The sequence below is a fragment of the Tachysurus fulvidraco genome, chromosome 10, assembly GCF_022655615.1.
Source record: "Tachysurus fulvidraco isolate hzauxx_2018 chromosome 10, HZAU_PFXX_2.0, whole genome shotgun sequence".
NCBI classification, from domain to species: domain Eukaryota; kingdom Metazoa; phylum Chordata; class Actinopteri; order Siluriformes; family Bagridae; genus Tachysurus; species Tachysurus fulvidraco.
In genome coordinates, this window is record NC_062527.1 from 12,181,193 (window position 1) to 12,199,395 (window position 18,203).

The window sequence follows — 18,203 nt, forward strand, 5'->3', positions numbered from 1 at the left end:
TCACATTTTTTATATTTATAACTCTATTACAAAGCAGCACATAATCAGAACATAGGACTAGGAACACAACAGGAGCTGTTGCATAAAACCTTGGATATAATCTATGTAACCTTTATCAGTTCATGAATGAAAAATATCATGTTAACGGGGGTAATCTGGCGCAGTACATTTAAAGCATATAAAAAGTAGGCAGGTGGTTCAGTAAAAAGCCAGTATTATTATGACTTTACAATTCAAATACTGGAATGCATATTTTCCAGGCCTGAATTCCAAAAAAAAAAGAAAGAAAGAAAGCCACACACAGCAGTATCAACACAGTAAAAATAAAATGCAGCTACTGCATGAGTATCACACCCCGAAACACAAAAACAGTTCATTAAACTGTAACAGCACAATCCTTTGACCTTTGCTATGTTATCCCATTTTCCCATAATGCCAATAACAGTTCTTCCCTGTGGCATCATTCCATAACGCCACTCAAAAATGTCATTATGTAATCATCTGCTTGGCTGGCTTTGGCCTTTAGGCTTGAGTTTCGTTAAACCCTTGAGGGTGGAAGAGATGGAGGAATGCTCCATTTACCCCAGTGCCATGGAGGCACAGCAGGATCTCTGTGAGAAACGCTGGCCATAATACTGTGGGCTGAACTGATCTCTGAGAAAAACATATACCACTCTTCCTACTCATCTGCTTCACTTCCATGCTCCTGTCTCGTTCTCATTCCCCAAGATGAAATGGTCTGTGACAGCTGTTTTTAAGGGTGTTTTTTACAGACTGGACTCTTTTCTCTCGTTTGCCTCCTCTGGTGTCAACGGTTGTGCTTGGACACAGTTCTGAACGGCTGCTGTGTAAATGCCATTTCTTAACAGAGCAAGCATCATGACATTTATAACGCACCAGGGATATATTTAAAGGCATAAGGATATGAAAGCTGTACCTGATACAGTATAAAGTAATGCAAAATGACATTAAAAAGACAATATTCTTCATTTTTTTCCCTCTTTTTCCTATAACACTTCAGTCATATAAATACATTTCAAGCACGCTCAGTAACACATTAACTCATTCAGCATAGACTTCTGAGTAAAAACCCTTTAAAAAAGCATCAAAAACCCTCCATGTTTTATTTCCTGAATCCAAGCCTGATTATTCAACATTTTACCACATTATTATTGCCAATTTTCCCTCAGCCATAATTCCATTCAGCCATATTCACTCTCCAAATGCCATGGACTAACTGTTCCATAACAATCCTCTGTACAGAGTCACACTGAATCAACCCGCAGTATTCCATTCATTACTACAGCTTTACATTATTATTTTGCTGAACAAATGTTTGATGTGTTCCATACTTACTGCTTGAGGCCCCATGAGCTTCAACATTTGTTAACATAAATGGCAGCCATTTCTATATTTCTGTGTCTATAGAGCGGTGCTTCTACAAACCGTCCATGTCATAAAAACACAATGTATGGTTGTATACAATACTTCCCATTTATGTATTCATTATAGAGCCAGTAAACTTCAGTCAGGTCCATAAATATCTGAAATGATGAAGACTTTAATTTAATGCCATTTGCAGTTAAATCAGGTGACTGATGTAGTAATGACAAAGTATACATGGTACTCCCCTTGTAAAGGACCAAAATTAATTGGCTGCTTAGCAATTCCATGGCCAGGAGGGATTATTACAATATTATTTCACTCACAAGTAAATAGATTGAAGGTCTACTATAGATTTGAAGCCCAAGGCATTTGCAGATGTAATCTGTAGCTGTTAACTCTCAAAATGTCCAAAGAGCTGTCACTGCTGGTGAAGCAAGCCATCATTAGACCAAAACAAAAAAACCCAAAACAAATCCATCAGAGAGATAGCAAAAACATCAAGTGTGGTCAAATCAACTATTTGGTACATGCTCAAAAGAAACTTTTAAGCTCAGAAACACCAAAACCTTGAAAACAAGAACGCCAGATTAGTTTGCCAATGCTTAAAAAAAGCCTGTAAAGTTCTGTAACAACAAGCACATGTTGTGTAACCACTTGTACAAAAACCACAGGGATTAAAGTGTATGTTGAAGAGAAGATACTTCGAATACAAAGTGTATCACCTCATCTTAGGTGTGGGCATACAGTAAATGACTGCTGAAGGAACTGCTTCCCTTGTGTTTATTGATGATTCTGCGTGTATAGACCTATACAATCTTCTCAGATTTAAGTTTAACCAAGAGCTTCAAAACTCATTGTACAGTGCGTGATAGGCTTTTTTATGGTTAAGATCTGAGAGATGGCAAAACTGAAGGTTAAATGTACCAAGAACAAGCAGGAACTGAAACAGATGCAGTAAAGACCTGGCAGAGCTTCACCAAAGAAACTCCACATCTGCTGATGTCTTTGACTGCTAAGGATTTGCAGCCAAGTATTAAAAATTACAGTTTATTTATGATTATGTCTGTGCCAGTACTTTTAATCCCTAAGAAAAAAAGAAGTTGGGGCACATACATAGCATCCTGTAATTCCTACAGTCTAAACCTGATTAGGGTGTAAATTATCTTGAATTATAGCTAAAAGTGTACAAGTTGATGTCAGATACAGAACTACGTTGTTGACAAAATGTTTGTATCTGACTGCATTTTATTTCCTCAGGACTTCATATCCCAGTATGTATCAAAATACATTTGCCTATGCTTTAACATTTACCAGCTGCTGCTATGATGTTTGTGAGCACCTTTGCTTCTGTGATATAAATGCTAATTTTCCACCACAGGCCTGCTTATCAAACGAGTGCAATGAAATGAAATATGATGAGTTCTCATCAGCTCATGGGGTCAGCGTAGCATGAATGGCTACAGGCCTTAACTTCTCCAGCTGTCATCTGAACCACTCAGAGAGAAAGAAACAGAGAGAGAGGGGAGAGAATGAGAAATGAGAAAGAAAACGGCAATCCTGCCAGATATATGGTGGCTTTTACTGCAGTTGGCTTGTTCTCTTACTTACTCAAACTGTCTTTACTTTAACACACACAGTATATCAGTCAGCAAGCACACAGAAGGCGTGCTGCACTTAGATCAAGGCCAAGACAGTCATGGCCCTGCCATAAGGGCCATGAAAGGGTCAGAATACTCTCCACTGTCTTCCTGACCTATTCCTGAAATAGGCAATCTGTATATGTGGATAAAGCCCACACACATGCACATCAGCAACAGCCAAACATGTGGACCTTCTACCGATGAGGTTGCGTCATTTCATTTCATTCGTTTGAGGGAGTTCCATATATGATGCATTACAATCAGCACTTTCTATGGATTTGATTTAGAGTTGCGGGCATCATTCTCATTAGAAACTGAGACGCTCACACATCAGACTTGAGAGAAAACTAATATGCCATGGCCATATGTTGCAGCAGCTCTCGTGACCTGGCTGGGTTCTTGCGGCACACAATGTTGGCTGATGTCATATAAGATGAATACAGAACACACGGCCATGTGCAGCTCCACACCAATGATCTTAGAAATAAAGCTAAAAGGCCAACATCACTGGATCATTACCAAGACGAATGTCAAAACACTGCCTCCTTTTTTCCACTGAGGGCTCCGCTGTTATTCCGTACAATGTGGATGTCGTGAGTTGTGACTTCTAACAAAGTCATGGCTCATTAGTACATATTAACACCCTCACACCTTCCAACCCTGTCAATAATCCCATGCGACAGGAGTACTGGGGCCCTGTTTGTGCTCATGAGCTTGCACACGCAACACATGCACAGTTTATTAAAGCTTTCTGAAGGTCTGTGTGCCCTCTCACACACTGCCTTCTAGACATTGAGAAATTGATCACTGTGAACATTAGCTCTCTGCGTGCCTCATCTGTTTGAAAGTAGCTCTGCCTTGATATATTCATTGAGCACATTATCACCTGCATCTACTATCCAACAACACTGTCATCATGCCTCTGATATGCTAAGCACATTATACTCACCATACCTACAAATTATAAATGTAATTAGCTAGCCCACCAGGAAGTAAAATCTCCAGTGAGCCGCCTAGTCCAATGTTTATATAAGTAACGGGCAAAACTAGACAGCAGTAGCTAATTTAAGAAAGTTAGTTAAATGCATTAATACAGACTAAGGGAAACAAATGAGGACATGATCATTCTAACAGAGTTCCGAATATAGTATACAGTAGTTTGTGCCTTTGATACAGCATCAGTAATCAGTTCTAGTTACAGCACCAAGGTTCATAACATACTGTAACTCCAGCTTAAACATAGCCACATAGGAGAATACAGTAGTTCTCATTTGTTTTGTACAAAAGTTCAACTGTCTGCCAAGAAATTATATATAAAGAAATCTGCTTGATGAAAATTACTGATTCGGCCACACCTGGGTCCCAGAGACATGTATGGTCAGGATTAGAAAACTGTGATCTCAGCCATGGACACATATTAGTTTATCCACCACCTGGAATTTAAGGATGAATGGGGTCTGGCCCATGGTGCTGATGGAAGGAGCAGAAAAACTAGGCCTGATAATCCCGAGTGGGGGAAAAAGCATGAAAAGGAAAGAGTGAGAGCTAATGGGACACACAGGCACAGATATGGCAGCTGCTGTGCTAGTCAATAAGTGTTTATGAAAAATATCTTTTTGTAGAAAATATGCTTCAGTCAATATAAAATAATCAAAAATCAAATTTTCACTCATGTATTTTTACATTAAGGTTACATTTTTGAATTAATGGCAGATATTCCGAAATCCTAAAAGTTTATTTACAGATTTGAACAAGATGAATACATGAGCTTACAGTCTGTGTTTTCCATCATTTGCCTTACCTAGAGATGATATTTTTAGTATATTTTGTATTTGTGAGGTCTCTATGAACTCCTGTCAGCACTTCTAATGTCAGCTATTTCTCAGTCAGAATAACAACAAACACACTAGAATAACTAGGATTTTTATAGACTTGGCTGGGTATTTTGGAAAGCAGCAGCAGAAAATCCAAGAGATAAAAATCACCAGTATCCATCTTAGTGGCTGTCGGTAAGAGAGTCTCTGCTTTATCCTAGATACATAAACAATGGAGCTTTAAGGTCTAAATGCTTTTAACAGCCTTGCTACTGCGCCGCCAGGCCTGTGGGTGTTTTTCTAGCTTTCCTGTGCACTCAAGTGGTTTCCATACAAAAGCTACTGCTGAACACTGCATGCCAAAATCAAAATAAAATTCAAAAGGAAACTCTATTTCATTGTTGTTAACTTTGCTCCAAAGAGAGTCTTAATTGATAAAGAGGCAGCTGAAAAATGAATCTCTAGTTCTGGAAAGAAGACAGTGCAAACTTTTTAGAGTCTGTGCTATGCAGTGAACCAGATCAGACTGTAACTCCATTAGTCTGCAGGACGGCTGCACAGAATGTCAACAACAGCAGAAGGGTAAAGAATATCAGAAATCAGAGCAGAGTTGTGGGTATAACACATGTCCCCTGAGTGGGTGGAAACCCAATCCTCACCCCAAGCTATCTCCAAACTGCTGAGGTAAGATTAAGCAATAACAGCATCGCTTCTTAAATATGGATACCTACAAAAATGTCTTTATTTATAATGAATTTGGGGAGTGTCTGTGGCGACAGCCTTGCAGCTAACTGGATAAATCGATTTTGTGAGCCACTGACTATGATGTCAAAACTGGCAATGAAGAATGTGTCAAAGATTTCTGGCAGTCAAACATTTCTATACATTTCTGGAAAACAGGACGACAAACTACAACTGTTAAGGAAGTACTCAATGAAAGAAAATAGAACTTTTATTATGCAGTAAAGTAAAAGAGTAAAGCTGAAGGATTTTGCTTCTTTCAGTTCAGAACTGAATTGACTGGTATCCACATGCATCTTTTATTGTGGCTTTGTTTACATTTTATACTTGTTTTTAAACCTGAAATGGTATGTCTGAAAGCACACCCAAATCACTATATAGAGCACTACTGTGAAAGTGGAGAATATTCTGCAGGCTCATGAAATCTCACAATACACTTTAATACTTAAGTGTCCCAAGAATCTACCTTATAAAGCACAATAATGTTGTAGGATGCATTCTGTCTTTTGCCCTTATTACTTCCACTGACCATAGAAATCTTCCAGCATTAATGTTGAATCCATCCAAAGTGTTTCATTGACCGAGCCTTCGGATCTGGGTCATGGTGCAGATGGATCAGTACAGTGGTACACAGCTCACTTTTCACTCCATTCTAGTTCCCCTCATCCGCACCTCAGTTCAAGTTCCGCGAACTTGGCCAAATATAGATCGGATGCAGACTCTCCTCAGTCCTCTGCTCCTTCTAAGGCCAAAATCTTATTTGACCAAGTAGGATACAGTATGTGACTTTCTTGCACTATATCACGAAATTCTCATTGTGTGGAACATTCTTGCCCCAGTCCCACCCAACACCACCCTCACATGATCACCTGCACCTGTTCCTAGTTAATCGTCTCATTACACTGTCTACATATACTCCTTTGTTTGTCTGGCATCCTTATGAAGTTTTACATGTGTTTCCACTGTGAATAGTCTTTTCCTATGCTCCAGTTTATGCCCTGACCTCTGCCTGCTTTCGGTTTCTGATGATGGATTCGCCTATGATTATTGTGTCTGTATTTGTGTTTGACCCACCTGTCTGTTCTGACCACGATTTTTGGAAGAGTCTAAAAAAACCTTTCATGCTGTCTGCCTACCTTGGCTTACTTGGAGTACCTGCCTACCTTCCTTAATTTGTATACTCTATGTCTATGGTCTCTCTACTTCCCTCTCCCCAATCTGTTCCTCTCCTGCTTTCAGTGTATCCAATATACCTACAAATGTGTTATTACTGCAAGAAAGCAAATTAACTCCGTGAGATCATTGCAGGACCTCCGTCCAAGCTGAAACAAAGCTGGGTTACTACTGATCCATTTAACAGGCCAGTGAAAGTGGAGAAATTAAAGCGCTGTTCCCCTTGCATGACCCTGAATCACTGTGGCCAACATTACACACTATTTACATCTCACACAGTAGTCTCTGTGCATGGAGCTTCTGCACAACTGCCCAGGACGTAATTGGATTAACAGCAGAATGATTAAGCTTGACTGGTCTCGTGAGCTTTCTACAGACCATGGTATCATTGTATTTCTAACGACCGCACACGTTTTTCTGAGACTGATGGCATTTCCTGGCTTTGTGATCTACACATCCAGTAAGCTCTTATAAGACCTAAGTAATTAGTATTATGAGGCAACCAGTCTCCTCTTCCATCACTATGCTTCTTATTCTCTTGCTGTGTCTCTCATGCACACATCTGTGCACATGCTCACAATTAATCAACCCTCTTACACCAGTTGCTGGACACTTTCTGAGCCTGTTAGAGATGACCAAGCTAATAAAATTCAGGTTCATGAATAAACAGACAGGTTTTTCCCAGGAGAGAAAAAAGGGGTAATTGTGGGAGTTGGTGAAAAAAAAGACTGAAAAAAAGATTGAGAGAATGGTTACAGACAGTAAAGTGTGTGAGAACATCCAATTAAAAACAGCCCAACTTAAAAAACAGACAGATTTTTGGACAGAGACAGATTCACACCAGTTTTTATCCAGCTCATAAAAGCTTGCGACATATACGTTTGTGTTTTGAAATAAAGCCATGCTTTAGATTTTATGGTGAAGATCGATTTATGAGAATAACCCACACCATGGATGAATTTGAGAGGATTTGTCAGTGAAAAAAAGTTGTCCTACCTGAGTGCTTCTCTGTTCTGACAATCCCAAGCCATGACACAGAAACTGGAAATGAGACAGAGACTGAATTTATATCCTAAACCAATCTTACAAATACATATGGAACATGTTGCTTCCCCTATGAATAGTTTATAATTTACAGCTCGTGTCCTCTGTATTTCTTGTCCTACATGTAGTATTGCACACTATTGTGTTGCACCATAATCCTGGACAAATGGCATTTTTTCCCCAATGTACACAAGCTTGATAGAGTAATGACAATAAAGACCATCTTGACTTGATTTGTGATGGTTTGGTCTAAGTGCAATAATAGTACAGAAGTTTATCAGAATATAAGATCAAATTTTAATTTCTTTCTAGTGTAATATGTAAATATTAAATGTAAATGTCTGTAAACACAAATCTAAAGAAATCTTGAATGTCACTTCAATTAGACAGGGAATTTTACTTTTTACTTTCATTAAACTAATTAGAGGAAGTTTGCATTGAATAAGTTTGCAGGGAAATGAATAAACTCTAAATAGCTGTCAGCATAAAAATCTTAATAAGGTGATAGTGAAATGCAATCTGAGGAAACACACTGAGAACTAGGATCAAAACAACCAAATATCATAACACACTCTCATGTCCCAATCCTAAGGGCATTTGCTTAAATGACTATGAAATACAGACTTCCTTCCCTAATCATAGTCTAGAAAATTTTCATCCATCCACCATGAAGAATAATAAATGAGGAGCAGTGCTTCAACACTGGAGCCTTTGTAAGTCTTGAACTGGTGTGGCACAACTTTTTTTAAACCTTTGACTCATCCATGTACATAAATGGCTCCTCTACCTTAGCCGTTCTTCCATTCATGCATCTTTCTTCTGCATCTGCAGCACCAAAACCCACATCTCTTTCCTCCTGAAATCTACTAATCATGCAAACCCATAGAATACATATAATCACATGTGTCTTGTAAACACATACATTTGGCACAGTGCCCAGCACTTGAATCCTGCACCGCTGGCTGCTATGACTTATCAGAGTAATTGTGGCAGATTCAGATTGATCCCATCTTTTCTGGTATACAGTGTAAACACATACAGTATATATACACATAAATCAAGTACAAGCACATGTTTTTCCACTGAGAGAAAAATGATCACACATCAAGCTAGGATATGTGCCGATTGGACCACAGTTATTACATACAATATATATATAAACACCTGCAACTAATACTCAGAGGAGAACATGTGTTTTAAATAGAAAAGCTTTAGCTCAGGTGACACCTTTCAAAATAAACAGTGTTTGCTTTCTCTGGCCTATGTGGCTAATTCTGGACTGTACATAAATATAAATACACTGTGATATACTGAACACACAAATTACACTTCAGCATGGACTCATCGGACTTGCACATAAACCACCTTTATTATTACAAAAACACGCACACATTTACATCTGCTTTCACCACTTCCCTTTACACTAGTCTACAGCCTAACATTCACAGAAACATCCACATGCTGTGGAGATTTTGCACAGAGGTGTGAGACAGATCAGCTCGGCTCGGAAGCCCTTCTTCCATAAGTCTTGGCATGAATGCACGGAACATATAATTGAATGAGGAACGGCTTCTTGGCGAATCGAGACACTTTTCTGGCTACCCTACAAAAGCATGAGGTTGGTGTGGTTGCACTCTTTTGTTACTTTCATTCGGTCTGCTGCGCTTTCATTTGGTTAGACCCTCGCTGTTCACTCTGTGTAAGGACTCTGCCAAGGCATACATAATGTCATGACTTTGTGTTGTTCAATATTGAGCAGGGGGAAAAAAGGAATCAGATATACAGTTATAAAGAGTGGAAAATATTGCATGTCCAGGCCTCACTGGCTGCTACAGGAGTCTTGCTCCTGCTTGTCAGCTCCTGCCAGGATTAAGAAGCGCTGAGCTCGTGGACATTTGGCTTTATGGTCCAGACCACAAAAACACGGACTGTCTGTGCTCTAGTGTACTCCATCTTGGGTTGAAATGTTGAGATAATTAGGGCTTCAGTTCTAACAGACATAAACACACACACACAAAGGCAATACAAGTGACAGTCACCACTTGACTTGGATATTATTATCAAAATGTCAATCATAAATTAGCCTCTGATTAGTTTCAGTAAAACACTTTGAGAAACTTGAACATTAGTTTGTGTAAACTTGTAGATGTATAACAAGAATAATGAAATCCATATTTACATTTGCAAAAGAACAAAGTATACAAGTAAAGTTAAACTTAACATTCCAGAAAGTAGAAATTGACCACAGCTGAGTAAAGAAGGAAAAACACTTTTTCATATTCTGTATGAGTTAATACAGTACCAAGTAAAGAACCTTAAAAATAGGTACATAGATCATCTTTGTTCTTTAGGTAACTGGCTAATTGGATGTTTTGTTCTGGGATGGTATACCTAATCCATTGTAAGGGTGCCTGGAATTCACATCATCTAAATGTGAATGATCTCAACATCAGGAAATTGAAGATGAAGCATGCTCTGGTGGCTCTCAGTGGTGCAGATAACCACACATGCTGGAGTATATACAAGCATTGTTTTGTGCAGATATGTGGTTAAAAGAATAGGCCTGTAAGTGCCGAGCACGTACACACTCATGATGCCTGACCGTTCGACTGTTTCCACTGTGAATGTAAGAGACTTATTTGTAGCAGTGACAAGCACTGCAAAATGTGTATGTAATTATTTGCATGGACTGGAAATCTCACATATTTACTATTTAAAAAAATCTTAGTGTTCCGTTCTGTGTTCTGAATTGATCCCTTATATCCCTTATAAATCACAGTCACCTGCTTAATGTTTAGAGCAGCTCAGCACAGGGGCTTCAAAAACAATCCAAATTTTTAGCCTGCTGTATTACAAACACATTTTTAGCAAACTGCCCCATTGCACATACTGAAACACACAGGAACACACATTTACCCTGCTATTAGTTAATATTTCGTACAGCCTAATCGTGACTGTGACACAGCCAAGACGTCCTTTGAGATCTCAGACTTCTATGAGTAATTAGTGAATTGCTTGAGTGCGAAGTAAATATGTGAGATTTCCAGTTCATGCAAATAATTACATACACATTTGCATTTTATAACTTATAAAAGTACTAATTATTTGAAGAAAAAGAATGATGTGTTTCAACATATTATGGACTGATATATTATAGACAGAAATGAAAGTAGTGTTTTCTATGTAAATTAATGCAGGATAATAAATGAAGGATGAGACAGCTCAATACTAGGCAACCAGTATACCACATTAGATCCAAGCAACCTTCAGTATGATTGATGACCTTGTGGCTGGGAGAGAATACTAAATTTGGTCGATGCACAAACACAACACAAATCTTGACATGTATTTAGCCACACACACCAGCAACATGCCAGCAACCGTTTTTTTTTTTTTTTGAAAATCAGCTATTAAAACCAGAACATAGCCTCTGGGCTACACACTTATCTTTTTTTAATGTGTGAATAAACTGGCTCTTCTTTCTACATCAGAATCATTTTTGGTATAATTTTTTAGAATGGTGCTTAAAAAGATAATTAAAAGCCAAACTGGAAACATCTTGTAACTCTAAATAAAAGTTAAAATGGCTTACTGCATGCATGAAAAAAAACATTATTACTGTAGCTACTTATTGTAACTATTGGGAAAATGCTGAGCCTGATCTCAAGGGCCTTATCTGCAGGAAAGCATGACTGCCTCAAACCCCGTTTCTCTAAATAATCCATGGAAGAACCTCAGATAGTCTTTAAACTGCTCATCCAACATAAACACAAACCATGACTCAACCCCAGCCAACTACATATCAATCCCACTGACAGAATTAGATCCCCAAAACCAAATATCATAAACTCCTACAATACGTCCAAATAACATCTCCTGCAGAATTCTGGCATACTGAGTACAAATTCAGACTCAAACGACAAAACACTTTTTCCATACCTGAGGGTGGAACATACATGTAGACTGAATCATAAATAATCATAATAAATGGGCTGAAAAAATAAAATCCCCAACCCTGATACTTTAAATGCATCCATAAAATGAAAAATGGAACAAAAATTGGTTGTGGGCTACTTCTTATAGACAAAGGTCACTTTGGGAAAAAAGTATTTTAAAAAAACTGTATTTGTGTTCCAGAAACAGTACAGTCTGCTCATTTGCTGAAAAGTGGATTAAGGCCTTCCAGTCTCACTGGCACTACTGCCTCAAGCCTGGCCACAGGACAATGGTAAAGCAATTCCATCTGACAAGCTAACAAACATAAAGAAGGGAAGGTAGTCATAGAATAGGTTTTTTGTAACAACTTTATTTGCCAAAAAAGTGAGATTTATGAAGGATCATGTCTACTGTTGCACTTGCTGCTTTGTACAACAGGTTGGCTACTTCTGAGCTACTGGCAACTGGTGGCCTCCCAAGAGACGGGTCAGTGGAAAGAGCAGAACATGGCTCTGGTTGTACACTCCATTGCCCCCAGGCTCAGGACTTCTTCTTGGAGAGGCTTTTCAGACTCTCTCTAATTCCTCCCAATCTAGTTTGTTAAACGCACTCAAGAGAAGGAAACAACAAACAATTTGCTGAAGGTGCCTGTGGCAGTGATTCATGATTTCAACCCTGGACTTCCCAGTAGTCTAAAGAGTTAAAGGAGTAATTACACATCCACATCTGCCTTTGTTATGGAATCGCACGAAGTAGACCAACTTTGAAGTCGGATACAGTACCAATTACTAATTTCCAATGCCAGTGGATTCTTGGGAAGAATTCCCTATAATTAACATGAAATTTCTTGGCGAACAGACAAGTAAGGAGTGTGGAGTAGGTGGTAGAAATCAAGTTGGTATCCAAGTATAATTTTTAGAAAAAGCAGTCAGTAAATCTGTCTGAGTCAGTGTTCTGAGAAGTAGCCATCAAGGCATGTGTACAGACAAACCTCTAATTCAGAGGGACCTCTCAGCATTAGTTAGTTATGTACCCAACCACAGGAGAAGTACTGCAACCAAAGCTCTCTGGATTATCAGCTCCCTCTGTGGGGAAATCCAGTGATGTAACATTCCAACATTGTGAGAGAGATGTTATGACCACAAGGGTTAAAGAGAAAAGCAAGTGTGAGTTTTCCATTTGAGCAAGAAATTGCCTTAGAAGACCAAATGAAATACTGCAGGCTGTAAATTGTGTTCACTGTGGGTCACGATATCACACAAAGCACTTAAATTCCCAATATCCATGATAGGCTGATACTCCAATCCCCTTGATTATTTCCAACCATGGTTTTGGAGTCAGAAGCATATAGTCACATGCTTGCCTAACATCCCTTTTTGAAGGCTGCTCTATAGTAGGGATCTACTTTTCTCTGCACTGTGTTATGTTATGTTATGATATGAGGGTAATGTAAAGGTTATGGGTTGTTAATGCTGAAGACTGTAAGGGCTGGGTCCTATAAAAGTAAGGTCTGTGGAATGGATGTGGTCTGTGAGATGTGAGGGTGTGGTGGAGGGACCAGCTCATGAGCTGAACAGACAAAGAGGAACCTGTCTCTGCAGGGCTGGCTGGGCCAAGCTGCGATTGATGGAATGGTGTAGAAAGATGTACATGTCAGCCAATCAGAAGGACCTATGGGCTTTTTTTTGGGATGGAGGAGGGGGTGGTCTCCCCTCATCATCATCATCATCATCATCATCATCATCATCTCGTAGCTTGAGTTGAGTTCCTCAGATCCGCCTTAGGTTCTGTTATATACAGGATTTAAAGATGAAACATATAAACAGGCTTAAACATGTGCCTTCACAGAAGTGAGAAATCTGTCTGATAATGGCCAGATTCAGACTCTTTGTGTGTGTCAGGAGATGATTTCAGAAGCAGGGCGTCAATGAGAAACTTACAGAAAGATATTAAAATATCCTAGATTCAGGTTGTTAATAAATATCTTTAATTTACTGTTTTACAGTAAAAGAGACATTTTGAAACACTGTACTACATTTAGATTTATGGCATTTGAAAGATACCATTATCCACAGTGACATACAGAAGTGCTTTAAAGTCTTCATCAATGAATACATAGATACTGGTTCACTAGGTCACACACTAAGAATACCATCAGTCTAAAAAACTGGAAACTGTTGGTATTCGGTTTAGACTAGAGAGGCATTGAGACTGTTTGTTGTGAACAATCTAGAAGCAACAGATTATACTTAAATCAACCTTTAACCTGTTTTGCTGCCTTTACAACTTGACTTTAAGCATGTTAGATCAGCTGGTGTATATGTTACCCTATAACTGCCCTACACATAGCAACAGTAGCTTAGTGTTTTTCATGCCTGTGGGTTAGGAGTTTCACTGTGAGATATTTGTTCATCCCCCAACGTCTACCCATCAAACTGGCAGTGTGGACAGACATGGTGATAGATGAATCAGCCATTGTTTGGAACACACGTGGCAAATACATCAGGGACTCAGCAGAGGATCAACTATGAGGGCATACACCACCTTCAAACACAACCCTGTCAAAACCCGCTAGGAGGTAGAAACCTGAGACATGTACAAATAAATTCTTTCCTGTCAAATGTTTACACTATTATGGTACTTAAAAACATATTTGAAATAACGCACATCAAACTAAATAAGTCACTTCAGACTGTGATAACTTAAACCTGACCTTAAATGCCCATTACTTGCTATACAACAAAGCAACTACAGCCAATATTTTTATTGTGTGGTTAGGTCACGGCTAATAATAAATGGTCACGGCTTACTGGCTTGATTTTTTACCTAATTTTAGGATTATGCTTTTATAGATGTTTACTCGAAGTTCGCACAGCTGAGAATGAAGATTGTTCCGATTAAGTTAAAAATCAAAAGCCTGGCAATTTTGAATAATAAAAAAAAATATATATATATATATATAGTGTGAACCACATCTACATTACATTAAGAATTTTTTCCAATTTATTAAAGTGTGACATGACCCTGAATATATTCTGCACACATTCCTACCCATCATGCCCACACATTTACACATTCACATGCTCTGCTTAATATAGCCAATTCACCTATCTGTCAGTTATTAGGTGGGAGGAAACACAAGAACTTAGAGGAAACCCACACAGACACGAGGAAAACACACACAACTTTGCACAGTCAGTAATCTGAGCTCCAGATTGAACCGAGGCGACAACGCTACCCGCAGCGCCACTGGGCTGCCCTGGAGGAGAAAAACATCCATCAAATAATAAACCTACCATGTGGCTATAGAGAAGCAGTGAGGTTTCAGACAATGGAGTATTATTGTATCCTAAGCTTTCATTTTACACATGATGGTACTAATAATGTCTTTTTGTATAGCTTCCAGAAGCACATGGTGTTGATCAATGACACAACATAAAAATCTTTTTTGGCTGTACAGAATTGCATACACACCTACACAGAAAGTCACTTCCTTTCACTTTTCATGTACTGCCAAATGAAAATTTCGTGTTTCTGACAAAACTGCAGAGATAATGCAAAAAACTGCATTGTGTTTGGGAATGAATAGTGAAGTCTGGAATACAGCTTTCATTTCACAGAGACACTGGCCTTTTTGTAAACTGTGGATTTCATGCAGGATTCAAAGAAAAAGGATATCCTGAATTTGTTTTCCTCTGGACTGAAGTAGAAATGTAGGCTATACAAGGCCCAACTTTCTACCAGGTTGCCACAAACAGTGCCAGAGCTCAACCGGATGCATTTTCTGCAGATAATGAATAGATACAACATGACATGGAGCACTTTAATGAGGTAAGTAAGAGACTTCGTAACTAACTCAGCAAATTAGCAGTCTCTAAGATAAAAAGCCTGATGGCACTGATGTTATTAACGTGATTCTTGAAACTTTGGTTGCAGTTGGATCCAAAATGTACAGATGAGGACATGAGAATCTCGGACAGACCAAAGAACTTCTTCATTGGTTTCTTGTGTCTCTCTTAGTTTGATGTATATTCGAGTACCAATTCCCACTGACCTTACTATCAATGGGTAGATTAAAAGTTTAATGTGGGTGATATAGGAACCCATTACCAATGAAAGTAGACAGAAAAGTTGCTGACATATGAACATGACATTTTGATAATAAATATTAATATGCAAAGTATTCAGGATGGATTTTTCCTTTAAAGTAATAAATAATTGAATACATTTAATTTAACTGGCAATTTAATGAAACAAGGAAAAGTAGTGCTATTATGATACAAAATAGTAACTGTTAAAGATGATTCAAATGTTTAAAAAGGTCTAATGGCTCCAAGAAATTGATAGTACATCTTTGCCTAATGTGTTGATATTTGGTTGAATAATAAATAACAATAATAAAATAAATGTGCTATGATCATAAGGGGTCTTACGGAAATCCCGTAGCTACAAAAGAGTTAAAACACTAGGACCTATTGTAGACTATTTCGTTTATATATAGTATATACAAAAGCTATGAGTACAAATGTACATGTGTACATACATTTTGTGAAGGTTTTTCTCCCTGCTATATAAAGCAGGTCTGTGATGTACACTGCATTTTAAACATTCACGAAAATCTTATTGGCCTTACATAAAATTTATTTCTAAAAGACAGTTCTCTTTGTGTTTTTCAGAGAAAGTTAGTTCCAGTTGCCCTCAAATGAAGGACAGCACTAGGAAAATGGACACCAAATGTCCATGATCATAAAAGAAACCTATTATCATCATTACTGTTGCACATTTCCACATAATGATTTGCCTAGCAATGGCTGTTTAACTAGCGACTGGGTTAATACATCTTTATAAATCAAGACAAAAGGCAGTAAACATATTTATTCTTCCACTTCACTTTCCAGTACCCCAACTCAACCAATGCAAATGAGCAAATACTCAGCCCAAATTCCAGACTGATCATGTCGTCTTTAAAAGGATAAAAAATGTCATATGGTTGATAAAATGTAAAAATAATTAAGTGCATAGGGGTTCGAAGTGGCTATTCTGGATGCAGGACTAATACATTATGCTGGAGTGAAGATGAAACGAAATTGTTGAATTAATTTGAGATATTGAAAAAGGCAGGCCAGGCCTTACGTGTTGATGCTGGAGGGACAAATGTGTTCTCTGAGAATGATTTACTTGGAAGCATGTGAGAACTTGCTTGTGATTCGAAATCTAAGCTGGGCCTTTTCCATATCAGCATCGTTAACAGGCCTGAAGCAACTACCACAGACACACCCACTCTAGTGAAATAAATCAATGCAGCTCAGATAACTAAAGTCAGCCACAATAAAATATATGACTATCTGTTGCCTACTAGCCTTGTGGGTTTCAAAAAAGTAAGAATTTAATGAGTACATTCAGTAACACAAACTCATGAGTCAATGTCTCTATTGCAATACAGGTACTCACTGGCATTCATTTACTAAACATTACATAATTTCTTTCATTTATGACTATAAGATAGTATAAGCACTTTATCATGTTCCTGGCTATAAAAGAGCACATATTCCTGGAATAAATACAGAAATCAAGCCACAGAAGGACCGCCCAAGTAGGCTGTTCCCACATGCAGGATTTACACTGCTATAACTGAGGATTGTTACTAGAACCATACATAGAAAGATACATGTCCTGTGAGTAAATCTCCAAGTTTCTTAGAATGTAGGATATTATTCATGCCTATTCAGCATGTTTCCTTATCCTAGAAGTTATCTGCTTTGAGCTTTAGTGACTGAAAGAAAAATAACACCCTCCCTGTAGAATGCTGACTAGTGTCATGTTCACATCTACACTTACTATGAACTTCAGCTCCAAGGAAACCCAGCCACAGTCATAATATGTGAAATTTGAAAAAAGCACACTGGTACTCACTCACACACACACACACACACACACACACACACACACACACACACACACACACACACACACACACACACACACACACACACACACACACAATATAGGTAATATAAACACAAACACAGGTATAAGGACTGAATGATCGTTAACGTTGTTATTTATCATTTATGAGTAATTTATATGATCAACACATCGTCTGGGCTTCAGTTACTGAAGCTGACGAGAGGCAGAAATCATTGGTATAGAGTCACAAATGTCTTCTCCTTACACTGTACACATACATGACATACAGTAAGAGTAGGATGAGAAACTGAGCTCAGTGACACATGAGCATCTGCCATCAAAATAATCAGGCAAGCAGAGAAACTGAAAATGTGGTTTCCAAACTGGGTGGTACTTCAAATGGCTTTGAGCTAGACTGCTTGCAGTAATCGCACTTAAATATACACTCTGAGCTTCAGCAACAGTTAGCACTCTCAACAGTTAGGAATCAAACTGCAGGAGCAGCATGCAGAATTATCACAGCAAAGAGAATACCTACTCCTTAAGTCAGTAATTGAATCTG

General features: G+C 38.4%; 1 protein-coding gene across 2 annotated transcripts in view; it reads right to left on the reverse strand.

Annotated features, from left to right (window-relative positions):
• LOC113659969 overlaps positions 1-18,203 on the reverse strand; it is a 182,471-nt gene that overhangs the window by 130,210 nt on the left and 34,058 nt on the right. For both annotated transcript variants that reach the window (XR_007144084.1, XM_047819421.1), the window contains exon 4: positions 7,751-7,795. The gene's annotated coding sequence lies outside the window, so the exon portion shown is untranslated. The remainder of the gene's footprint in view (positions 1-7,750; positions 7,796-18,203) is intronic.